This window comes from Melozone crissalis, unplaced genomic scaffold, assembly GCF_028551555.1.
Source record: "Melozone crissalis strain CALT ecotype California unplaced genomic scaffold, PUWL_Pcris_2 ptg000062l_1, whole genome shotgun sequence".
Lineage (NCBI taxonomy): Eukaryota > Metazoa > Chordata > Aves > Passeriformes > Passerellidae > Melozone > Melozone crissalis.
The window spans coordinates 5,076,858-5,102,943 of NW_026535840.1; the positions used below are offsets into that span (position 1 = coordinate 5,076,858).

The 26,086-nt window shown below is 44.7% G+C and overlaps 1 protein-coding gene across 2 annotated transcripts in view; it reads left to right on the forward strand.

Annotated features, from left to right (window-relative positions):
* Positions 1-26,086, forward strand: part of PRKG1 (protein kinase cGMP-dependent 1) — a 353,715-nt gene that overhangs the window by 81,032 nt on the left and 246,597 nt on the right. The gene's annotated exons all lie outside the window — the stretch shown is intronic.

Here is a 26,086-nt window from a genome sequence, read left to right on the forward strand (position 1 = left end):
AAAAAAACCAAGAACCAGCAGAGGCAAAGAGCTGGCCTTGGGCTGCTTAGGGATTTGAGGATATCAGACAGGATATGAATTTTCACGCAGGCAGTTTGCTGGAAGCCAGGGGAAGTGAGACAGGAGCATTAAATGCTGGAGCTCAGCTCCTCCTCTCTTCAGCACACTGTTGGAAATGAGTCCCTAGAAACACATTTGTATTTTTGCCTATTGGAGATGAGGAGTTGAGGTCCTGTTTTGAAAGTGTGCAAATGGTCTGGGAGAGTGGGGGACTTTTAAAAACCCATTCTGTGTCTCAGGGATCTTGTGGGGTGCAAGCAGCCCCTCCTGGGGTTTGTCACAGCTGCTGATTCCCACAAAATGTGGGAATCTTTCCTTGCTGGGAACTGTGGTTTGCTTTTTCTATCAGTGCTGGCTCCCTGGGCTTTTTTAGGGGATGGAGCCTTCTCCATTAGGAGAGCAAATGGAGGTTGATTTCTTTCTGAAGTGAAAGAAGTTGTATTGAAATTTGAAGTTGTATTGATCTTGTATCTGAAGTTTGAAGTTGAATTGATCTTGGATTACAACTCTAGGATGGCTCAAGTCTTGTGGAGTTTTGGTGCTATGACCTAACATGTATGATAAGGTTGAGTTCATCATTCAAGACCCATCTCAAGTTCTTTGGGAGGCCTTTTCAAGCCTCACTTGGTCCATCTGGCATTTTTTTTCCGTGGAGTTTGCTATATTTTATGCTCTCTGGTCCTTCCAAGCTGCATGAGGTGACACCAGGCTGAGAAGCTGTGCAGGTGTTTTAGTGGAAAACTTGGGTTCCTGCATCAGCTTCAGCCATGTGGTGTTTCTTAGGGATACTTCAGGCTGACCTGGGCAGATCCATCTGAGGGAGAACAGAGAGAATCCCCTAGAAGTGTCTGTGGGAAATGCCTGGAAATGCTGCAGGAACATGGGGCAGGAAGGGAGCAGTGAGCATGGAAACAACCTTTGGAATGAGTTTAACACAAAATTGATGGCAAACAGCTCAGATATCAGGATGCCTAATTGAATAAATACCTGGGAGCTGCACAGGGAGCATCCCTTGGAACAAAGCTGAGTGTTAAATGATAAACTTTAGAAAGCTCATTAATGCACACAGGGTAGGAGTGTCCCAGGAGAAGGCTGTTCCTGTGGATTCAGCTTTTCTTGCCATGAATATGCATTGCCACAGAGTCAGTTCTGCCAAGAGGTCCTCCCTAGGGAGCTCCCCGAGGTTCCTGGGCTGGAATTGCACCTTTCTGCCTGTGCTCCCTGGAGCTGCTGAGTGCAGGAGTCTCCCTGGCTGGGATTTTGGCAAGGGGGGAACTGGAGCAAATGGGGTGTCTGGCTGTGATGTTGTTGCTGGGAAGGATGAAAGTTTGACAAGAAAGTCTCACAGATATGTATGCTTAGCAGAAAGATTTTTGAATGTCGAGTCTGAAGAAGGAATAGAGATGGAAGCAGGTTTTGATATGGAAGAAAAGAATTGCTGAGCCAGTCTCACTGGATAACCAAAAAGGCAAAGGGTGTGTTAGTTAGAAGGGGGTTTTATGATTTAGAGCAAAAGATAAACCCACCTCAGACAAGAAGATGTTCTTTCCAAACAGAAAAATAGCACAGGCAAACAAGTCAGCAAATGTTGCAAGTAGAAATGTTGTGCTGTTGTGCCTGTTTGTGCCATGATTTTCTGTGCCATTGCCACATTGTGGGAGTGTCTTGGAGTTCTGGATGCTGAGAATTTTAAACTTTCTGTGCTGAAAGGCACAGACCCTCAAAAGAATACTACATTTGACCTGAGGCTGTGGAGAAGGCTCCCAAAATTGATTGATAACACTGGGATTACCAGTGTGTAATCTGAATAGAAGTGTGTAATATCACGTGGTAGAAAACATAGAGTTGAAGGTTTTAGAATCTAGTAATATCTATAAAGTTAAGATAGAAGTTTTAAAGCAGTGGCTGGTCCCTCTTCTCCACCTTCTTCTTCATGAGTTTGGGTGATGTTTTGTAATTAGACAGAAGAGTCCACATTGTGAGGCACAAAAGTTTATTATTGAGTTAAAAGTGAAAATAATTTAGGTGTCATTTCTTAATTAGATAGTTTAGCCTTAAAAGACCTTGTAGAGAAAGACAGCCTTTTTGTAGCTTGTTAGTGAAATGCTGTAGAACTCATAACCTGTAAGAATGTAATATAATAAGAAATAATAAACATTTGAGCCCAAACATGTCTCTAGCACTTCAATACCAACCTTAGCAGAAGCAGAAAAGAAGATAAGGAATCAACAGGGGTGGAATGTGGGTGGGATATTCCTTCCAAGGCGAGGTTCGTAGTGCTGCTACTGCCTTCAGCTCAGTTGTCCCAAGTACTTTTCACACAAATTGCTCAGATTTGCCACCTGTCACCCCTTCCTGAGCTCATTAAAGCAATTCCCTTCACTGAGCTGGAAATCTGCCCCTAAAGGTCCCCCAAGGTTTTGTTTCTACACTTGGGGACATTCCCAGCAGCGTGAGGGAGATGTGTGGGATGAGCCTGGAAGGTGAAGAAGAAGGATTAGTTTCTGTCTTAAAATTTTTGTTTTTTTTATATATATATATATTTATTTATATATATTTATATATATATATATATATATTTTATAATTATTAGATACAATTATGGTAATATAATAATTATGTAATTTAGATAAAATATATAATATATAATATATAATATATAATATATAATATATAATATATATTATATATAATATATAATACAATTTATTATGATATAATATATATTTATAGTATATAGATATATAATATATATTTATAATTTAGAAATATATCATTATATTTTAAAATTATAAATGTAAATGTTTTATTATGTGATATATTTTTAAATTTGAATTATATATTTATAATTTTAGTTTTATTATTTAATTTTTGAATGGTCTTTTTTAAGGTTTTGGGTTAAATGTAGCATTTTTTGGGGGGGTTAGTGTTTGTTAGTATAGAAAGTTTAAAATTTTCAGTTTCCAGCAGTAGGAGATGACAGCAGGAATATTTACCAGTGTGGGATGTGTCTGTGCACACAGAGGCTCTGTCCTAGGGGTGCCAGGGAATTGCATTTTGGATTTCACGGAGCTCTTCCCTTTTCTTTTCTCCTCAGGAAATAGCCAATTGCAATGCAAATTGCCTGGCAATTGATTCTCAGCCAAATCAATTTCTGAAGGGAATTTTGTTATTCTAACAGTCTCTAATGCACAGCCACTATTAAAGGTTAAGAACTTGAGGGGAAAAAAAGAAAAAAACCAGGAAAATTGAGAGCAGAACTCCATTACTGAGGTATTCACCTCCTTCCGAGCCGGAAAAGCACAAGCCCTAAAGCTTTCACAAGGAGCTGTTGATGATTTCCAGTAGATCAGAATGTAATTAAATCAATTTTCTATTAATGTGCTTTAATTGTTAAGAAAAGCTCATTAGGCAGCTTTTCATCCTGTGTTAGCAGCATCTTGTTTGGGGTAAGACCTGAGGATCCAGGGCTTACAACAGATGATGATAATCAGCCTGTAATCCAGCTCCGAGCTGTGTTAAAGTATTGATTTATTACAAAAACAACCCCAAAACATGTTCTGCAATTGAAACATCCCCACTATTGGCTGCAATTGCTGAAACAGAGTTCCTGTTAAAAAATCTGGGTGGCTCTGGCAGGACACTGAGTGACCCAGGATCAGGGTGATAGGGGTGACCTGGGGGTGAAACGCGACTTTTACTGAACATTCCCTTTCTCTGAAGGGCTGGTGTGCAGAAATTCAGTGTGAAAATAGTTTCTTTTGCTAGGAATGGCTGATTTTCTACTCTTCCCTGGGGTGGTTTGTTCTGTGCCCGTGGACTAGGGCTGACTAGGGCTGTTAAGGTGTTGATTTGTTACAAAAACAACCCCAAAACACATTCTACAACGGAAACATCCACACTATTGGCTGCAATTGCTGAAACAGAGCTCCTGTTAAAAAATCTGAGCTCCCCAGGCTCTTCCTGGATCCTTTCTCTGAGATCTTTTTGGCTCTGGCAGGACACTGAGTGACCCAGGATCAGTGATAGGGGTGACCTGGGGGTGAAACCAGACTTTTACTGAACATTCCCTTTCTCTGAAGCGTTGGTGTGCAAAAATTCAGTGTGAAAATAGTTTCTTTGGCTGAGGAATGGCTGATTTTCCACTCTGCCCTGGGCTGGTTTGCTCTGTGCCTGTGGACTAGGGCTGTTAAGGTATTGATTTGTTACAAAAACAACCCCAAAACATGTTCTGCAACTGAAATATCTACACTATTGGTTGCAATTACTGAAACAGAGCTCCTGTTAAAAAATCTGAGCTCCCCAGGCTCTTCCTGGATCCTTTCTCTGAGATTTTTTTGGCTCTGGCAGGACACTGAGTGACCCAGGATCAGTGATAGGGGTGACCTGGGGGTGAAACCAGACTTTTACTGAACATTCCCTTTCTCTGAAGTGTTGGTGTGCAAAAATTCAGTATGAAATTAGTTTCTTTTGCCTAGGAATGGCTGATTTTGCACTCTGCCTTTGCTCTGTGCCTGTGGACTAGGGCTGACTAGTGCTGTTAAGGTATTGATTTGTTACAAAACAACCCCAAAATATGTTCTACACTTGAAACATCCACACTATTGGCTGCAATTGCTGAAACACAGCTCCTGTTAAAAAATCTGAGCTCCCCAAGCTGCTGCTGGATCCTTCCTGCCACAGTTCCTCTGTGAGATGTTTTGGCCCTGGCAGGACACTGAGTGACTCAGGATCAGTGACAGGGGATGGTCACAGTGGCCTGGGGGTAAAAACATCTTTTTACTGAACATTCCCTTCCTCTGAAGCGCTGGTGTGCAGAAATTCTGTGTGAAAATGGTTTCTTTGGCTGATTTTCCACTCTGCCTTTGTTCTGTGGCTATGGACTTGGGCTGATTTTTAAGGAAGTTTAAGAGTTAACTACCCAGTCCCAAGGAAATTTGGGAGGGGAGATTTTAGGTGAAGTCCACGTGGAGCTGGAATTGTAAAGAGAAATATTTAGAGCTTGATTTAATAATGTTCCAGTACAAATTTGCAGGTTGAAAGCAGCTGTTGTGTGGCTGAGGAGGGGCAGGACAGACAGGATGGAGCTGTTTCCCTGGAAAAGATGGAGAGGAGGGGGATAAACCACACGTGGAAGGGGAAAACAAATCAGATGGAGCTGCTGGAATGATGATGAGGATGGAGCAGCAGTCTGGGAAGGCTGGGGAATCAGGAACAGCCTCAGGGTTTCTGCTGGAGCAGGGACACCAGGAGCAATAGGAGAATGGGGATGTAGGGCACAGTTTTGGGCAGGCTGGGAAAAGAGGGCTCCTCAGTTAATTACAGCTGGAGGTGACAAGGCAAGAGTTCATGTTTTTATCTCTCCTTGCCTCTGAAGGCCTGAATTCAGAAGAGAGTGTCCAAAGGGGAACTCTTTGTGTCCAAAGGGGAATTCTCTGTGCATATTCTGCAGAAATGAATTCACTGGGAACTCTTTGTTCAGAGAAAAAGGAAGGGACAGGGCACAAGTGAACAGACTTCAAATAAGAAAATGCAAAGAGCCATTTCAGCAGGACAGGCAGGTGGCCAGGGGACAGTCAGAGCACTTGGGGTACAAAAGCCTCTCTGAGCTAGACAGGTCATGGGCTGGCTGCAGACACACAAAAGAAGGTCCTGAGTTACCTGTGCCAGCAAGAATCACTGGATTTAATACAAAATGAGCTCTGCAGTGAGCTCAGGAGAAGGGAGCAGGGAGGGCAGAGAACACAGTGCAAGTGTTCAAAAAGCAAGGAGATGTGGCACTGGGATATGTGGTTTAGTGGGCAAGATGCTGTTCTGTCAAAGGCTGTGCTTGGTCATCTTGGAGATCCTTTCCAGCCTTGCTGATTCCATGGCTCTGTGTGGGAATAACTGGTGATTTCCCAGTGTTTTTGTCCCAGAGGAGGTACCTGAGCTCACTCCCCTACCCTGCCAGTCTGGGCACTGGCAGCAGTGGTTTAATTTATTCAATTCAATTCACTTTGCTGCTGCTGGCTCGGGTCCTGCCTTCCCTCAGACAGCACTGCAGGAACCCAGCTCCGCAAACACCAATTAAGAGGACAGTAGAAGGCACAGTAATTACAGGAATACTGTAAAACCCCAGTGCTGGGCTTGGCTGTTTGCTACTTGTTGCTGCCTCTACCCTGCAGACAAATGCCAGGGTTGCTGCTGAAGCAGGGTGGGATGTTAAGAGCTCATTAAAATGAAGCAGTGTTTGCCTGGGTCACAGCTCCTGTGCTCCCATCTGTCTGTGGGCTCCTTTCCCCCTCCACTTTCCCCAGCAGCAGCCCTGACCTCCCTGTGCCTCCCTGGGAAGGTTCACTTGAAAAAGCAACTCCCCAAACCCCCCTGGCAGAGCGTTTTTTGCCATTTAACACTTTGGCCACGTTGTTTGCAGAGTCAAATGTTTGTGTGGCATTGCTGGGGATGGGCTCAGTGCTGCAGCACTGAATCCTGGGATGATTTGGGATGGAAAACACCTTAAAGATCCTCCCATGCCATGAGCAGGGACACCTTCCACTATCCCAGGGTGCTCCAATGTGGCCTTGGGCACTGCCAGGGATCCAGGGGCAGCCACAGCTGCTCTGGGCACCCTGTGCCAGGGCCTGCCCACCCTGCCAGGGAACAATTCCTTATTCCCAATATCCCATCCAGCCCTGCCCTCTGGCAGCGGAAGCCATTCCCTGTGTCCTGTCTCTCCATCCTTTGTACAGAGTTTCTCTCCATCTTTCCCATCAGCTCCTTCAGGCCACAGTTTGGTCACCCCAGAGCTTCTCCTCCCCAGGTGAGCACCCCCAGCTGTGCCAGCCTTTCCTCCCAGCAGAGCTGCTCCATCCCTCTGCCCATGCTGGTGCCTCCCCTGGGCTCTCTGCAGCAGCTCCAGGTCCTTTCCAAATCAAAGCTCTGCAGGTTTTGAGTTCTTTCTTCAGGAGGAGAAATTGGGATCTGCTAACAGCCTTAGATGAACCTTTCTTATTGTTAAAGACAGAACAAGAGGCTCAGCTCTAAATTAGGGGTTCAAGGGTGTTTAGGATCCCCGACTGGTTTGGGTTGCAAGGGACCAGTCCCAAAAAAAAGCCTGTTACAACTTGTAGAACTCTCAGACTTTTCCTACAATGGATTGGAAGCATTTTATTGTATCTTAAAGGATGCAATTAATGTGTTGGGGAGACACAGATCAGCCTTTTTTTTCACTCAGGTGGTTTAAAAGAAAGGATCCTTTGAAGAAAAATGTCAGATTAATTGCCAGAAGTAATTGCATTATGGCAGAGAAAAGAGTTGTAACAAGGCCCTGAATTCAAGGCCACTATTTATGATGTCTGCAGTGCCTGGGATTGTTTTAATTTAGTTTAAAGTTTTATTCAGCTTCCAAGAGCTCTCATTTTCAGAAAACTTTCTTTAGTGAGGAATGCAAGACTGAGATATTTCCAGCTTAGCCAGCAGAGATGGGGATTTGTGTGCTGTTCAAGGACAGCTTTTTCACTGCAATGAGAGGAGATAAGATCCAGCTGGTAGCACCAATAATAGCAATTTTTTAATTTCAGCGAGCCAGGCCTATCTCTCTGCTTCATTACTGGTCTGTGCTGCTTAAATCCAGCGAGGGCAATGAGCAAAAAGGGCACATTATGGCTGCCATCTCTGGTTTTGGGCTGCAGCTCCCCAGCTGCTGTCCTGACATGGAGAATCATGGAATATCCTGACTGGGAAGGGATCCACACTATCAAAGGTATCAGCAAAACCAAGCTTCAATATTAAAGCTATTATTAATAATTAAAATAATAATAATAGTTTAAATATTAATATTAACGGTATTATTATTAATATTTAAATTAATTTGCAAAAGCACAGCCATGTTGGATGGAAAGGATTGCTCTGCTCCTTCCTGTGTGGATAATGCACAAAAAGGAGAATCAAATTAGAGGTTAGAGTTGAGTTCTGCTGGTGGATACAGAGCTCAAAGGGTGAGGGGAGATGGTCTCAAGCTGTGCCAGGGGAGGCTCAGCTTGGACAGCAGCAGGAATTTCTGCATGGAAAGGGTGCTCAGGCCTTGGCAGGGGCTGCCCAGGGAGCCTTGGAGTGCCCATCCATGGAGACACTCTAAAAATGAGTAAATGCAGCACTCAGTGCTCTGGGCATGCAGGGGTTTGGTTATAAGTTGGACCTGGTGATCTTGGAGGGCTTTTCCAACCTCAGTGATTCTGGGATTTTATGATCTTTTCTTCACACTGAGTTTGACCTTTGTGTGGACTGCAGCACTTAGTGGAGCAACATCCAGAATGTCTCCCCCAGGAATCTACAGGATAATTTCACTTCTGAGGAGGTTTCCTGGCCCAGTGTCCTTTACTGTGATTTATTTCCATTGTTGAACAGTTTGAATTTAAAATCACAGGATGCCAGGGTGTGTGAGGCTGCAGGAGCTGAGTGGGCACCTGGTGTCCCCTCCCTGCCCCAGGAGGGCCATCCCAGAGCCCAGGGCACAGCACTGTGTGCAGCCAGCTGTGCCCCAGCCCCAGGGAGGAGAGCCCCCAGGCTGTGTGGGCAATGTGCTCAGGGCTGGGCACTGCCCAGGGCAGAAGTTGCGCCTCCTGTGCAGGGCAGTTGCTGGGCTCAGGCCCTGCCCGTGGCTCTGGTGCCATTGCTGGGCCCCGGAGCAGAGCCTGGGCCCTGCTCTGCCCCTCCCTGCAGCCAGGCCCAGCCAGGCCTGAGGGCCCCTCTCAGCTGGGGCTCCTCTCCAGGCTGAGCAGCCCCAGCTCCCTCAGCCTGGCCTGGAAGGGCACCCACATGCTCCAGGCCCTTGCTCAGCACAGGCCCTTGAGCCTTCTGTGAGGGAGAATTGCTGGGCTCTGTCCCTGCCCATTGCTCAGTGTTGGCTCAGCTGGTGAAAACCATCAGTGATGCCTGTTGGTATTTTGGAGTGTTTTATGATCATCCTTTGCCATCTGAGCAAATTCTATCAATGCTTCAGTTCTGTTCAGCTTAGTTAAAGCTCTGTACCCTATTTTAATCTTGTTTTTCATCACAAAACCAAGCATTTTTTCTAATCTGGGCCTGGAGCATGGCGGGGAGATGGGAGCCTGGTGGTGCTCTGTGCAAAAGTCGGCCCAAAGAAACATTGCTCTGTTTAAAAATTCCCTCACACTCCCCTGGCCTGGAATGCTAATGAGGACCCGAGATAATGGCAAGAGATAATGTCCCTGCCTGGGCTGGGGAATTTGCTGGAGGGAAGGAGGAAAACATCAGTGTGGAAAACTGCACAGTGGCAGCCAGGGCTGAGCGTTCCTCACTCTGCACTTAACACAAGCTAAGCACAGATTTTAGGGCTCTTGCATGCCCTCAGCTCAGCTTTGGTGTAAATACAAACCTTGCTCTGGAAAGGGCATTTCCCCTGCTGCTTTGTGGTGCAGGAGTGTTTTCAGCACTCCAAGGCAAAGAAAGATAAGGATTCTGAAAGGAGATTGGGCAAGGAAGGGAGAGCAGAAAATCCCCAGGGATGGTGTGAGAGAGAGGAGGGAACCAACTTTTTTTACACAGTAAATCACGGAGTCATAGAATCATTAAGGTTGGAAAAGACCTTTAAACCATTAAAGTTGGAAAAGACCTTTAAAATCATCGAGTCCAGCAGCAGCACCACTAACCCAGTTGTGTCCCCAAGTATCACATCCCCAGGTCCTTGTGTTCACCACCAACCCAGTTGTGTCCCCAAGTGCCACATCCCCAGGTCCTATGAATCCACCACTGCCCTGGGCACAAATATCCAGGTTTCCCTGTTGGCCAGGAGGAAGCTTTGGATAAAGCTTTACAGGTTGGGCTTGGAATGCTGCTTCAAGTTTGTTTAATTAAAGACTGGACAAATGAGCTGGATTTTCCTGTGCTGGTGTGTTTGTGCCCTTTGTATTTGTTCAGCTCACACTGTCCTAGGCCAGAGTCCATCCTGCAGCCTTGTCTCTTCTGTCCCTGTTCTGGTGAAGGAAGAGGTGCCTGGCACTACATTTTATTCATTCCTATTTTCCAAGGCTTGGACAGTGCTGATGTTCCTACTAAAACAGTTTTGGTTGGGGCAAAGCCCCTTTTTTCCTCACCCTCCATCCATGCCCCTGGGCTGGAACAAAGCTGAGGGGATGATTTTAAATCCAGAGTGCAAAACATTTTGGTTTTTTTTGCTTGGCTCAGCCACAGCTCCTGGTGAGTCCAGACTCCAAAGGGTGATGCTGGAATTTCATGTTGCAGGGGCCTCAATATTCATCTGGATTAATTTTTCCAAGCATTCCCCTCTAGAAGCTGAGGTATAAATCCCCAGGTGTGTGTATTGGTGCAAAGTGATCACTGAGATAAGAGGATACAAGGGAAGAAAGTCTCAGCTACATCACTGATAAGGGATTTTTTGCCCTTTAACTCATCCCATTCAGCCAGAATTTGCTTTGAGTTATCAAGCAAAGCATTTTCTTTTCTATAATTGCTGTGTAGGGATCAGAGGGGGAGATTTTTTCTGCAGGTGAGTGGAGGAGCTTTTCTGCAGCTCCTTAGCTCCCCTGACATCAGTTGTGGATTTGTATTTGAGGTATTTCAAAGCTGAATCCATGGGGTGGCAGGGATGAAGATGTCCTTCCAAAGCAGGAGATGATTTTTGTTTCTTGGCACTGCTGCTCCATGGAAGTTCTCCTCCAGAACCTCCTGGCACAGGTGTTTTTTAGTGAATTTTAGTGGATTTTAGTGACACTGAGTTGGATTTAATCTGGAAAACTGCTGAATGGAACCTGGAGGTGAACCAGTGACACTTTGGTCTCAAACCCTGGGAATATTTATAGATAAATAGATTCAAATTCTTCCATGGATGAATTTCCTTTGGTTTTGGCTCCCTGCTGAAGGGAAGGGGTGCTTTGGTTGTTCCTTCAGGGGATGGGGCTCCTGCTTCCAGCTGTGGAACACACCTGGGGTGGGGAACACACCCGGTGAGGGATGTTGGGGTGTGGGATGATGAATAACACACCTGGTGAGGGATGTTGAGCAGCAAACACCTTTCCTGTATGCTGTTGAAGCCACCTTCAGCACTAGGAGGAAGGAAAAGTTCATTTCAAAGATGTTTTTTGGAGTTTTTTTTTGCTGCTGCTGTCTGGGAATTGCATTTTTTTTCTTATTTTTTGCGTGGGCTCACAAAATAGGAGTTCATTACCACAGGCTCAGAAAATAAAAATTCATTGGGTAGTGATGCTGTTATAAAACATTTTATTTTCATCTTTTGCTTTGTTTGGCTTCATGTTCAGAGAGAAACAAGCAGGTGCTGCTCCTCTGGCCCTGCAGTCACCGTGTTGTGGTGTGGTTTTCTCACTCCTCCACACTGCTCTGCTGCCCACCCACTGTGAAAACATGGAATGGATGATTTCCAACGTTTTGCATTTTGTGGAGACTTAAATGATCCAAAGTATTTGCTTACAGTCTGAAGGGATCTATAGGGAACATGGAGAGGAACTCTGTGTCAGGAACTGGAGTGACAGGATAAGGAGAATGGCTTCAGATAGGAAGAGGGGAAATTTAGGTGGGATATTGGGAATCAGGAATTGTTCCCTGGCAGGGTGGGCAGGCCCTGGCACAGGGTGCCCAGAGCAGCTGGGGCTGCCCCTGGATCCCTGGCAGTGCCCAAGGCCAGGCTGGAGCAGCCTGGGACAGTGGAAGGTGTCCCTGCCATGGCAGGGGTGGCACTGGATGAGCTTTAAGGTCCCTTCCCAAAACACTTTGGGATTCCAAGTTGCTCCCTGCTGGATGGGAGCTTCTCCCATGATGATTTCAAACACCAAATAGGTTTAAGCTGTATTTTGTGGGGATTTGGAGGGAACATAAGTTGGCATCTGGTGTAACTTTGCACCCACCCACCTGCCTGAGCACAGACAGGCTGGGGGATGGCAGGGATCTCGTCTGGAGGCTCTGCCTCGCTTTTTCCAAAAATATTCACTGGCTTTGGCCTCTCCATGGTGCAGAGTTGCATTTTTGCTTCCCTTACACACAGCAGGGTTTGTGTGCCCCTGTCCCTGGGTGAGCTGGGAAATCTCCATGTCCATTAATTTCCTGCAGAAATGCTTGTGCTGCTCATAAATCCAGTTCATGGATTTAATTTGGTGAAGCTGTACCTCCAGGGCTGTGTCCAGTCCTGAGCCCTCCTGGCCAGAGAACCCTGGAGGGGCTGGAGTGTGTTTTACTTGCCTGCTGAAGCTCTTCCAGTGAATTTCCTGTTTGTTTTATTTTTTTAATTTTGCTGAAGCCTCTTTTTTATAGCAGCACCTGTAACACCATTTTGTTGCATATCTCCTGAGGTCTAATGGCCAAACTTGTTGATTTTCCTTCAAATCAGAGGACTGCATGAGTTTAGTGTGGTGTGGAAGCGAAATAGCCTGAAAAGCTGTGCCCTGTCACCCAAATCAGCTGGTTTGGAGCTGCCTTGTTTTAAAAATCATACCCTTTGTGGAACCTAAAGCATCAAAACATGCTTTAGGTCCCACAAAACATGCTTTAGGTCCCATTCATCTTTTTATCTGGATCTGAGGATTTTCTGCCTCTGCTGTATCCCCAATGCAGGAGGGACATGGAGGGGCTGGAGCGTGTCCAGGGCAGGGAATGGAGCCCCAGGAGGGGCTGAGGGAGCTGGCAAGGGGCTCAGCCTGGAGCAAAGGAGGCTCAGGGGGCCCTTGTGGCTCTGCACAACTCCCTGCCAGGAGGGGACAGCCAGGGGGGGTCGGGCTGTGCTGCCAGGGAACAGGGACAGGACAAGGGGAAAGGGCCTCAGGCTGGGCCAGGGGAGGCTCAGCTGGGACAGCAGCAGCAATTTCTGCATGGAAAGGGTGCTCAGGCCTTGGCAGGGGCTGCCCAGGGAGCTTTGCAGTGCCCAGCCCTGCAGGTGTCCCAGGAAGGGCTGGAGGTGGCACTCAGTGCTCTGGGCTGGGGACAGGGTGGGCACTGGGCACAGCTGGGACTCCATGGGCTGGCAGGGATTCTCCAGCCTCAATGAATCTGGGATTCTGTCTCTCCTGTGGCTCTGATGTGTGGGGAGTCTGTGTGGGAGTCCCCTGTGCACATCCATCCACACTGAGTGCAGCCCTGCCTTTGGGATGTATATTCCACCTGTATTAAATCCATTTATTCCCCAAGGAAATGACCTGAGGTTGTCCTGAGGCATGGAGAAGTTTCAAATCATGCTGTGCATCCCCAGGAGGATGGATGGAATCACATCAGCTGCCTCTGAAGTGATCAGGAAGGAGCTCACACAGCAGTTCTGCATTTCTGGGGGCTCTTTGGCTGATCAGCACACCAGCCAGCTCGGTGCCAAGCAGCAGCACAGCAAAGGATGTTCAGGGCTGATTAAAGAGGGAAAAAATAATTTAAGCTCATTATGTGAACTAGGGGAAGGATTTATTCCATGGAAATCCAGAGCAAGCCTTCAGAAATGTTGATTTCTCAGTTTTGAATAGGAACAAGAGGGTTCTTCATTATTTGTGAAAACAAAACAAAACCCTCCAGTCAAAAGTTGATTTTTTTTGAATCATACAAATCAGCGATCATTCCTACAGCTTTGTACTTATGTCATGTAATGTTTTTTGGTTGTTTTTTTTTGTAAACCCCCAAAACAAGGCAATGTTTTCATAGCTTTGTTGGCCTCCCAGGCAAACCCTTCAGTGGCCCAGGTCTGATCAGCTTATATCCACCCCAGCTCTGTGGGGAGAGGCAAACCTTGTGTTCCTTCTGACAATTCTCCTTTTTTCCCCATTGAAGTGATTCGCTAACACAACACACAAAGCCTGAATTCTTCAAAAAGCTTCTAAGAAAGGAGCTGGACTGCTGGAGCAGTGGCTGGGGCAGGAGTTTCAGTGCTTAATTTCTGTTTTGTCTGGGTGTGCAGTGAGCTCTGTGCCCTGGGGGGTTCCTGAGCAGAGGTGTGAAGTGCTTGGTGGCTGTACAAGGCTTGTCCTTGCACACCCTGGAGCCCTTTTCCCACCAGCACTGTTTCAACCATGTGCATTTCTGGTTTGGAATAATTTTGCAGCACAAGGCATCTGTTCTACTTGAAGGAAAGCTCACATACAAGGGATTAGAGACAAAGGTTAAATCTAGATTAATTTTCTCAGATTCTGGAGGAAAAAAGTAATTTTCCTCCTGTTTTCTCCCTGGGGGAGAGTGGAAACCAAAAGAAGCTGTTTGCTTTTCCCTGGCTCAGGGGAGAGCAGGCTCCTGCTTGGGGCTCTGGGGAGCCTCTGGTCCCTCTTGGGGCCATCCTGAGTGTCCCTACACTCCGTGCTGGCTCACCCTCATATTCCTGCTCCAGGAGTCACAGAATTCCAGAATGGTTTGGGAATGGATCTTAAATCTGTCTCCACCCCTGCCATGGCAAGGACACCTTCCACTGTCCCTGGTGCTCCAAGCCCTGTCCGGCCTGGCCTTGGGCACTGCCAGGGATCCAGGGGCAGCCACAGCTGCTCTGGGCACCCTGTGCCAGGGCCTGCCCACCCTGCCAGGGAACAATTCCTAATTCCCAATATCCCATCCAGCCCTGCCCTCTGGCACTGGGAAGCCTTTCCCCTTGTCCTGGCACTCCAGATCCTTGTCCAAAGCCTCTCTCCATGTTTCTTGTAGCTCCTTCAGGCCACAATTTGGTCACTCCGAGCTTCTCCCCTCCAGGTGAGCAATCCCAACTCTCCCAGTAGAGCTGCTCCATCCCTCTGATCACCTTGATCAAACATGATCCTTCAAACCCCAGGAATCAGAGGCTTTGCTCCATCCTTGCTGTCCAGAAGAGACATTTTCCTTGTGATGATCAACCTGCAGAGATGTCCACCTGTTTCACTGCTCTGCTCTGTGCCCAGCAATGTGTTCCTGCTGTTGTCCCTGTGCTGGAGGAGCTGCTGGTATCTCAGCATGTGGCTGTGGCCCTGATTGTCCCTCACTCCTTGACAGGAGCTGTTTCCAGTCCCTGCATTGGGAGCACCAGGCACTGAGACAGCTGAGAGGACGCGCTCCATTAGCAGCTGAGATTTGCTGATCCTCATTAAATTGTTTTTTAAGGAGTTTTCATTTCACTGTTTTGTTTTCGTCAGCAAAAGGGCACAGCGAGAAAAATCCTTCCCGTTGGCATTTCCCACTGGTTTTCATAGAATTCACAGAACTCACAGAATCACTGGATTGGAAGAGACCTCCAAGATCATCAAGTCCAACTCAGCCCCAACACCTCAGCTGAACCCTGGCACCCAGTGCCACACCCAGGCTTTGTTAAACACATCAAGGGATGGTGACTCCACCATCTCCATGGGCAGAACATTCCAGAATTTTATCAGCCTTTTTGTAAAAAACTTTTTCCTAATATCCAACCTATATTTCCCTTGGTGCAGCTTAAGGCTGTGTCCTCTGGTTCTGGAGCAAGAGCCCAACCCCACCTGAGCACAGGCACCTTTCAGGAGCTGTAGAGAGTGATGAGGGCACCCCTGAGTCTCCTTTGAGAGAGTTTTTCTCTGCTCAGCTGGGCAGGGGTTTGGAAAGGGCCTTCAGAGCACAACAAGGCTCAGTTTTGGCTGCAGTTCCAACTGGGAAGTTTCAACACCAGCCTGAGGAAGGTTGGTTTTTTTCCCCCCCTGTTCATACTGAATCTCAGTGACTCCTGAGGTGATGGCACCCAACCTTTGGTTTTGTCAAGCCACCAAGAAGTGTTCAAAAGTCAGGTGGTTGTGGCACTTGGGGATGTTGGTTAGTGTTGGCCTTGGCAGTGCTGGGAGAATGGTTTGGCTTGATGATTTTAGAGGGGTTTTCCAACCAAGATGATTGTAAAGTAGCCTCTGGGTTGTTGGTTTGTTTTTTGTAGCTAGGTGGTGCTGGATGTGCTCTCCTGCTCCGGCAGAGGTGGCTGGAGATTGGTAGGATCAACAGCAGCAGAAAATCTGTGGGAACTGAATTATGATGAGGGTCATGTAGGTACTTGAGGGTCTGTGGTGGTGGAAGGTGTTGTGCTGCCACACAGAAGATTCTGGCTGAATTCTGAATGGATATAAGAGAGCTGGAGAGGGACTTGGGACAGGACACAGGGAATGGGTTCCCAGTGCCAGAGGGCAGGGCTGGATGGGATATTGGGAATTAGGAATTGTTCCCTGGCAGGGTGGGCAGGCCCTGGCACAGGGTGCCCAGAGCAGCTGTGGCTGCCCCTGGATCCCTGGCAGTGCCCAAGGCCAGGCTGGACTTTGGGACTTGGAGCAGCCTGGGATGGTGGAAAGTGTCAGGGATGGGACTGGATGATCTTTAAGTGTCCCTCCCAGCCCAAACCATTCCATGATTCTGTGTTTTTATGGATGTGTGAGATGAGGTGGAGACCACCTTCACTTGATAGGATCTCACAGTCCATCCCTTAGGACTAGGGGTGTCCTCCTGGCTGTATCTTCTCTGTTTGTATCTTCTTCTCTAAACATTTGGAATGTCATTGGTGACCCAAATGTCTTGGGCTGTCCCCTCCTGTCTCTCTCCATCCTCTGGCTACATTGAGGTGCTGCATGAATCCAGCATAAAACAAGGTATAAAAGGGATTTCTGATTTCTGTTCCATCAAGTGCAGCTTCTACAAGAAAAATCCCATTTTTCCTAGATTTCTCCTCATTTTTCCAGTAGTCCTGAACATGTGTGCAAGAACATGAGGAGTCTCTTGTCCCATCACTCTTCCTCGTTGCTTAGATCCAGGGGAAAAAAAAAGCCAAAACAACATTTTTGCAGCTCTGCTGCTTTGCTTTTATTTTTCAGTATTTTCAGACAGGAATATTGCATCCTTAGCTGGCGTGTGAAGGTGAGGGAAATAAACTCAGAGAGGAGCGTGAGGGGAATTCAGTATTTTTGGGCTGTAAAAGGTTTGTGTGGCTCTGCCCTCACCTTTTGGAAGACTGAAGAAAATCCTGGAGAAATCCTGGCTTTAGTGCTGGACATGGAGGAGCTGCTGGAGGGATGTGAGATGGGGGCAGGGATCCACAGAAATCTAAGGAATTATCCCTATTTTTATCATTGCTTCCTGATTTTTGGGTATTACTTCTTTCATGTGCCTAAAATTGATTCTTTTCCAAGCAAAATCACAGAATTCTTGAGGCTGGAAAAGACCTCCCAAAGTTCAATATATGCCTGAGCCCCACTTTTTTTTTTTTGTGGGGTTTTTGGAGGAATAAGCTGAATCCATGTGGGAATTGTACTCAAAGAAATGCCAGGCTGAATGAAAAATTAACCAGAAATAATTCTATATAATTTATTAATGAGTTAAACCAGCAGCAAGAAGCTCTTGAGGGAATATTTTGACCACAGGTTTGTGTAAATCCAAACCTACTCCCACAATATCCCCAGGAAAAGCAGCTGTAATTTGGAATTATTGCAGTTAGTTTTCCATTAATGCAGCCAGGGAGTTATTTCATCATTTGACAAAGGAAAATATGCTTGGCAAAATGATTTGGAGATGGAAACACACTGGCATTTTTTTTTATTCTTTGGAGATAAGTGGCTCATGCTCTTGTTTCCACCTCAGCTTTTGTTGGAGGTGCTGTGGAACGTGGAGAAAAACAACCCCAAAATCCTTTCATTTCCCAGGGCTGATTTCCTGAAGTGTTGCTGCAAAGATTTTTTTCCTCTTTTCATCTCTTTTCTTAAAAACCTAAGGTAGCCAAGCCTTTGTCATCTTCTCTGTTTTCCTGCAAATGACAGCAGCACTGGGGTTGGGTTCTTTTTTCTTGCAAGTGAGAGATGAAGAGTCAAGGAAAGGCCAGAACTCCATCTGAGAAAGAGCCACAAGAAATTTATTGTTGCAGGATCAAAAATTCCCCTTTGTCTATAAATAATAAACAGCCAGAAAAGTAACAGAGATTTCTATAGGATCTTTAAATATCTCTAGGAAAGTCCTGGCAAGTTTTCTAATGCGTTTTCCTTTTTGAAATTGAAATAAATACATTTTTATACTTGCAAGCTCTGTGCCAGAACTGCATAAAAATGTGAAGGAAAACATGATCACAGCTTTCAGTTTGTTGTAGGTTCTTAATTCCTGTGGAATGAGGCAACAAATTCCATGGAATGTGTGCTCCATATAGCAGAGACATCCATGGTAATTCGTGTTTTTAATTCAATTCATGTTTAATCAAGGCTATTAAAACTTTTTTGGGAATTAAATTGGAAAAATCTCAGCAATACCCACCTTGTTTTGAACTGGATAATTATAATTATGGGGAAGCTGAAGAATTTGAGAAGATCCCTCTTTTTCATAAGCTGGATGGAACAGCAACAGAAATATTTAGGAATATTTCCTAAGTCCTGTGGGGAGGAAGCTGATCCCAGAGATAGGAAACTCCTGGAAAGGCTGGAGCTGAATGGTCAGGGCTGAGATGTTCCCCCCAGAATTCCCAGATGTTCTTCCAGGGAATATCTTCATTCTGGAATATTTTCATCCTGATAACTTCTGTGCCCTTATTCTACCTGGAATGGGAATCAGCTTTTGGAATTTGGGATTTGTCAGCCTCATTCCTTGGAGGAGATGCTGCTGCTGTTGAACAGATTTGGGTTAATTTGGCCTGAACCAAGCAAAATGTGCAGAGCTCTGGGCAAGCCCTGAGAGAAGAGCCTTGTTCTTCCCACCTGAGGCTTTTCCATCTTTTGGGGGTTTTCATCCCAAAGTGCAGTTGGTTATTTTAGATGCACTGTTTGATAATTATAAAAGTAATTTTTGACAGGACTCGGTGAAATATGGTCAGACAGGGCAAGGGATGGTTTCAGGCTGGAAGAAGGGAGGGATGGATGGGACATTGGGAAGGAATTGTCCCCTGGGAGGGTGGGGAGCCCTGCAATGGAATTGCCAGAGCAGCTGTGGGTGCTCCTGGGTCCCTGGCAGTGCCCAAGGCCAGGCTGGAGCAGCCTGGGACAGTGGGAGGTGGAAAATCTCCAAGGTCTCTTCCAAGCCAAACCCTTCCATGATTCCAGGATTTAGGTCCAATCTCATTTTCCAAACTCTCACAGAGGTGACTTGTTAAAACCTTAAATACTGAGAATTTCAGACTTTCTGTGCTGACAAACACTGACCCCCAAGAGAACACTGCATTTGACCTGAGGCTGTGGAAAAGCTTCCAAAATTGAATAATAGAATTCAATTCTATCTGAATGGATGATAGAATTAAATTCTTACCATAATCTGGGATTGTGGGTGTGGAGTTTGAACAGAAGTGTGTAATATCACATGGTAGAAAACTTAGTTTAAGGTTTTAGAATATTGTAATATCTATAAACAAGATGGAGGTTTTAAGGTGAAGGCTGGTCCTTATTCTTGACCTTCTTCTTCATGAGTTTAAGTAGTGTTGTGTAATTAGATAAAAATGTCCACAAGTAATTAGTTATTAAATTAAAAGTAAAAATAATTTAGGTGTCATTTCTTAATTAGTCAAGTTATCCTTAAAAATCTTTGTAGAAAGGAAGATACAGCTCCATTTTTAGCTTATTAGAATAAAGTACTGTAAAACTCAAGAGTTTATCACACTGTAATATAAATAAGAACTAATAAACATCTAAGTCCAAACAAGAAATACCATCTCACACCTTTAATCTCAACCTTGGCAGAAAAAAGAAAGAAAAAATCCACTGAGTATGAATTGCCCAAATCTCCCTTCCTTGCACCAGGGCGTTTGGGAGTTTATTTCTGCCTGAGCTTGAAGTGCCTTTCCTTGGAGATCTTTGCTTTTCCTCTCCTTCTCTGACCAAGCCCCAGGCAAGGTGAAGTGGAATTGCCTTCTTGAGGCACATTTGGAGACTGTAAAAACCCCAATTTTTTTATCCCTGTGAGACTTATTTGACACAGATGGGAATTTTTTGCTATTTTTTGAGTCATTGCTGCACTTGTTTCAAGACCACCAACCTTGGACTTATGAAATAATTGAGAGCAATTAATGAAGTTTTCTGTAGAAGAAGATATTTGGGATATATAATTGTTTGAATGATTTTTGGGACAGGAAGAGTTCAGGATTTAAAATATTGTAATGATTTCTATTGCTGGGATTCTCTGTTTAGAGAAGGGAAAGTGCAGCAAAATTTGGATTCTCCTTTTTGTTTCCTTTGATTTTACTAATAGCAGATATGGAAAAGCAAAGCTCAAACTTCCAGGGCAGAATTCTAATTTTCTATTAAACAGGAATTGAAATCATCAAATTAAAATGCTTTTCCTTGAAAAGCAGCTCTTATTGCTGAAATAAAAGTTTCTAATTTATTTTCCTGAGGGCAAATGCAGAGCTTTTACTTTGATCTTTGAATTTGCAAGTCCTTTTCCTGGAGATTTTTTTTTCATTTAATAACATTTTTTTTCCCCACACCACTTTAAAAGAAAAAAAAAAAAAAGAGGGGGAGGAGAAAATCCTGAATTTTAGAGGAGAGCTTTCCATTTTTAATGGGATATCCCAGGGGCTGTGGAAGGGATGGAGGTAGAAGGAAAGAAAACATGGAAATATTTTTCAGAGTCATTGCAAGAAGCTTTTGGGTTAATTAAACAAAATGAAGTTGTTGGTGAGCTGGCAACACACAGGGGATTTTTTTGGGGTTTAATTCTGTGTGTCCTACAAATTTCAGCGATTTGGGCTGTGTTTTGGATAGCTCCTCACTTGGAATTTAATGGATAACCTCAGGAATGTGTCTCAGGAGTAGAAGTTCACCCCTTTCTCAGATTTTCCTGTCAGTTGGGGTTTTTTAGTTGTTTATTTGTTGGCAGCATTCATTAAAGTGTCATTTTTTCAAGTCCCTCGGTGGTGGGAATTGAAGGATGGGAATGTAAGGGTGGAATGGGGCATGCAGGGAAAAGCTGGGGAGGTGGAATCTGACAGGAAATAACAGGGTTGGGAGAGATTTTGCTTTTATATTTTAGAATTTCTCACAAAAGTTTCTGAAGGAAACAAATGCCAATCTGCAGATCAGCACTGACAGTGTGAATAACCAGCTTTTCCAAGAAAAAAGGAATTTATTTGTTTGTTCCAAACTATTTGGGAGTAATTGCTGCACGTGACCACAACAGAACACAGTTTTTATTCCACTTGTGTAAATAACAGCTTCTGAAATTGGAGTTTTTCTGGGTTTTCATGGCAATCAATATTCCTGGGATGCCTTTTAGCTGGGCCATGTGGGGAATATCCATCAATATATGGGAATATTCTCAGATATGGAGTTGCTGTGTGATAGGAAAGGAAGCTGCTTCCTGGAAGGAGAGGTTTGGCATCTCCCCTTATTAAAAACAACAAATAAGAAATATTTTTTGTGATGAATCCAAAAATGTGTGGAACCCATGGATAGCCCAAATGTGCCAGGTGATCCCAATCCCATCATTTCTCACCAAAACACAGCAAAAAGCACAAATCAAAATCTCTCTTTTGGGCCCTTTCTCCCTATGTTGTTTTGAGCTCTGTTTGATGGGGATTGTGTCAAAGTTGCCTTTCGCAATAAATCATTTCCCAGGGGCACACACACTCCAAAAAACCCTGAATTTGCCTCTCTGCATGAGAGGTGAAATCTGATGAAAGCCACAGTTTCACTTGTTCTTTTTTCCCCTTTGCTCAAATGTGTAGGAATTAATTGGAAGTGGGAAGTTTTGCTGGGAGCTAAAACACAATTGGGTTCTTAATTATGATTTTTTTTCTCCCCTCTCTCCATTTTGCTGCTGAACAGCCCTCAGTGCTCTGGTAGGTGGTTGTAAAGAGGCTTTCAAAGATGCCTTCTCCTCTTTCATTTGCTCAGGAATCATTTTCCTCTGCTCCTCAGGTGCCTGGGATTGGTTTTGAATAGCCTGGGATCCATGAGAATGTGTTGGATTACTCTCACTGTGTTCCCCTAACATTCCTCTTGCTTTTTCTGTCCTGTCGTGTGGTGGGAAAGGGGATTAACCCCAAATATTCTCCTTTTCATTAAATCCCATGCTGGATCTGCATATCCATTGGAATCCTTCCTTTAGCTGGGCAGTCAAGGTGGGGAGTATGAGCTCAGCTTGTGCCTGATTTTTGGGAATGTTCTCTGATTTCCCTGGTCTTTTGGAATTCCTAATGGCAGCACTTGGCAGCAAAGATGAAAGCTCTGCAGGTAGAAACACACAGCAAGTGCTCCCACATTGTTTGACACCAGCACAGCACTGCTGGGAATTTAGTCCAAGTGTGTTCCTTGTCAAAAGTGTCAAAAGCCTCCCTTTTTTTCCACTGAGGAGCAGGGGGATGCTTGGTTTATTGAAAAATAAGAATAAAAAATAAGAATATAAAATTCTTTCTGGAAGGTAAAGCTGCAGAGCAGAACCCCACGTTGGTTTTACAGAATGGAACTGTTCTGCTGTGTTGGAAATTAGGTTAAACATTTGGTTTCAGTTCTGCACTGAAAATTTGGGGGCAGCTCCTGCTCAGTTTGTCCAGCTGGAGAGAAATTCCCAATCCCATCCAGTGCTGGAAATACACTGGGAATACTCCTGTGCTTTTTGTTCACATAAGAATTTATCTGATTTCTACCACCAAAATGTCACTTGCACACCAAACCCTGGGATGCTCTGCCAAAAGAAACTGGAATTTGTTTTATTTGCTGTCACTGCAGCTAAAGTTTGTCTTGCACAACCTCCACCTCCACATGAGGAAGAATTTCTTCCCATGAGGGTGGCAGAGGCCTGGAACAGCTGCCCAGGGAGGTTTGGAGTCTCTCTCTCTGATCTGGAACTGTTCTGGTTTGCTCTGCTGTGGTGGAATTTAGATTTCAGTTCTGCACTAAAAATTTGGGGGGCAGCTCCTACCCTGTTTGTCCAGCTGGAGGGAAATTCCCAATCCTACTGAGTGCTGGAAATACATTGGGAATACTCCTGTGCTTTTTGTTCAAGGGAGAACAGAGCATGTAAGAATTTATCTGATTTCTACCTCCAGAATGTCACTTGCACACCAAACCCTGGGATGTTCAGCCAAAAGAAACTGGAATTTTATTTTATTTGCCTGGTGACAGCCACTGTCACTGCAGCTAAAGCCAATCCAGCTGCTTTGTCTTTCACAACCTCCACCTCCACATGAGGAACTTCTTTTCCATGAGCCCTGGAACAGCTGCCTGGGCAGGGTGTGGAGTCTCTGGATTTATTCCCCACCTGGAAGCGCTGCTGTGTCACCTCTCCAGGTGACCCTGTCTGCACTGGATCATCTCCAGAGGTCCCTTCCAACCTAGTTCTCTGTGATTCTGGGGAATTAAGCACGGATGAAGCCACATTCCTTTTAAACCCAAGAAAATCCAGCTCTCCAAGGTGACAATTTAATAAAATTCAAGTCTTAAATCCTGTGGTGATTCCCAGGGTTTCCAGTCCTGCAGCTTGGTCTCAGTACAAGATTTTTGCCCTCAGTTTCTGCTGATGAATTTCTTATCACAGACTAAAGGAAAAAAAATCCCAGTTTCATTTCCTGCATCTTTGGCAACTGTTGATGCAACCCATGTGGGTTTTTTTGCCATGAGGAATTACCAGAGCAGTCTTTTCCTTCCTTTGCTATGGAAATACTGATTTTTTCCCCAAGATGTCTGGTGTAGTTCTCATTGCAGCAGCACCTGGGCATGTGAAAGGGCTTTTGGTTGTAGAATCCTACAATGACTGCACTGTTCAAACCTGCTCTGGCTGCTGAAGCCAGGCCTTGTTCAGGAAAGGCTGCAGCAGCTTCCTGGAGAGCCTGAATAAAACCCTTTTTACTTGACTGTGAAATAAGCAGAGCAAATTTCAGAAATGCCCTTCAGCCCTATTTGTTTTTGTTCTAAAGTTGATTTAGGTGTATAACTACTAGAGACCAGATCATTCATTTGCCAATAAACACCCCATAAACCAGCCCTGTTGGAAAGCTTTGCTGGTTTGTGTGAGTGTCTCAGTGTGGGTGGAAAAAAGTCTGGACTTAAATATATAATTAGTTCAAGAAGAAGGGATGATTATTTCTGGCAAGAGGTAAATAAGGGCCCTGTTATTTCAAGGTATCTTTCTTTGGAGGAAATAAAAGCATTGGGTTTAGGTGTTTTGGGGTAAAGGCAATGATGAATTTTGTTGGAAATGTGTGGGTTTGTAACAGCAGCAATCCCAGACTGGTTTGGGTTGGAAGGGACCTTAAATCCCATCCATTCCACCCCTGCCATGGGACATCTTCCACTGTCCCAGGGTGCTCCAGCCTGGCCTTGGGCACTGCCAGGGATCCAGGGGCAGCCACAGCTCTGCCAGGGCCTGCCCACCCTGCCAGGGAGCAATTCCTAATTCCCAATATCCCATCTAAACCTCCTCTCTGTCAGCATGAAGCCATTCCCTGTGTCCTGTCCCTCCATCCCTTGTCCCCAGTCCCTCTCCATCTTCAGCTGCACCAACATCTTCCCTGCAGTGTTTTAGGAACAAAAGGGTGCTAGCATTTCCCACAGCTTTGATCCCCCTTTCCCCACTGCCTGGTGGAGAATGGTTTGCCAGGCTTTGGCCTCAATTTGGGGCTCTGCAGAACCACAGAGATTTTAGAGGTATGGGATTGTTAATTTGGGTGTTTTCTGGGAGCTGGATCAGTTTGGCACATGGGAAAATAAAGGTGTGAAAACCACATTCCCTCTCTTGTGAAAATTAAAACAGTTTAATAAAAGATAATGGGAAATAAAGACAATAAAGCAAAAATTACTATGGTTGGGTGCATCTTTGCACTCAGCCAAGAGCAGACGTGCTATTTTGGAAACAAAATTTATATATTTTGTTTCTTTATATATTATTTAATATTTAATCTGCAATCTTTATATATTATTTCTATTACATCAGCCTGTTACATATTCATAGACAAAAAGCATGGTAAAGTTTTTCTCTAAACTAGTTTATATATTCTAAGAACTGTTTAGTATGGCTCTCCTTTGGTTTCACATTTTTAGAGCATGTGTATTCTTTGGTTGTGGTTTTATTTCATTTTTATTACCTTTAGTTTTTGGGCTTTGGTCTATATTGTCTTCAGAGGGTGAGTGTTGATACAGTTGGTGTATCTGTAGTAGGTGTCTTCATCATATCTTCATTGGTTGTTATCTTATCTAAATAGGTATTTTAATATAAACATACTTATATCAGCTATTTTACTACCATATCTAAGCTTAATTAACAAAAGAAATAAAAACTGTATTTTTATAACAGTTACTTTAACACTACACATATAAAATTAATATTAATATTTGTGAAAAGCCAATATTATAATATATATCTTTAACAAAGTTGCAGGAGGACATCTCCAGGCAATGTGTTTGAATCTCTGTATCTGAGCTATCATGTTTGGAGGCAGCTTCCCAAATGTTCAGGATCAGAAGGGTGCCTATCTCTTTTTTCCTAGGAGATAATTGTTGCAAGGAAGAAAAACATTAATGCAAAATGTCAGTTTAAAGTACAATTTTACTCCATAAAAATAATAGACAGAATGGAATTTTTTTGGTGGTAATTTGGTTGTTCTGGCTGTCCTGGCTATGGAGAAATGGAAAATTCCTGAGTGTGGATGTCCAGGAGTGGAATGTGTAAGTGAAATCCAGAGGCTGTATGGAAACCCAGGGCATTGGGAATATTTCTCTGACCCTGACCCCCAGGGCAGCACTGACTTTGACCCTCATTCATGGAGAAAGTTTCCTGGACTTCAAGATAGGCTGGAATCCACAAAAGTGTGAAACAGATTATAGAGAGCAGTGTAGGTGTATCACTTGGTGAGAAATTGAGGTTTTGGGATTTTTAGTGTGTTGTGGATGGAAGCAAGGTGGAGGGCACAGGGTGTTGTCCTGGGTTTGTTCTTCATGCTGCTTCTTTCTCCTTCTCCATGGGTTTGGGTGGCATTTTGTTATTGGGCAGAAAAGTCCCCATTGTATCTCTGTGGGATCAGTTATTGGGTTAAAAGGGAAAATAATCAGTTATTGGGTTAAAAGGGAAAATAATTGGATAGTTTAGCTTTAAAATCCCTTGGAACAAGAGATTGTTGGCCATTTTTGTGGTGTTTTTACAGTGTGCAGAGCCTGGTAGGGAC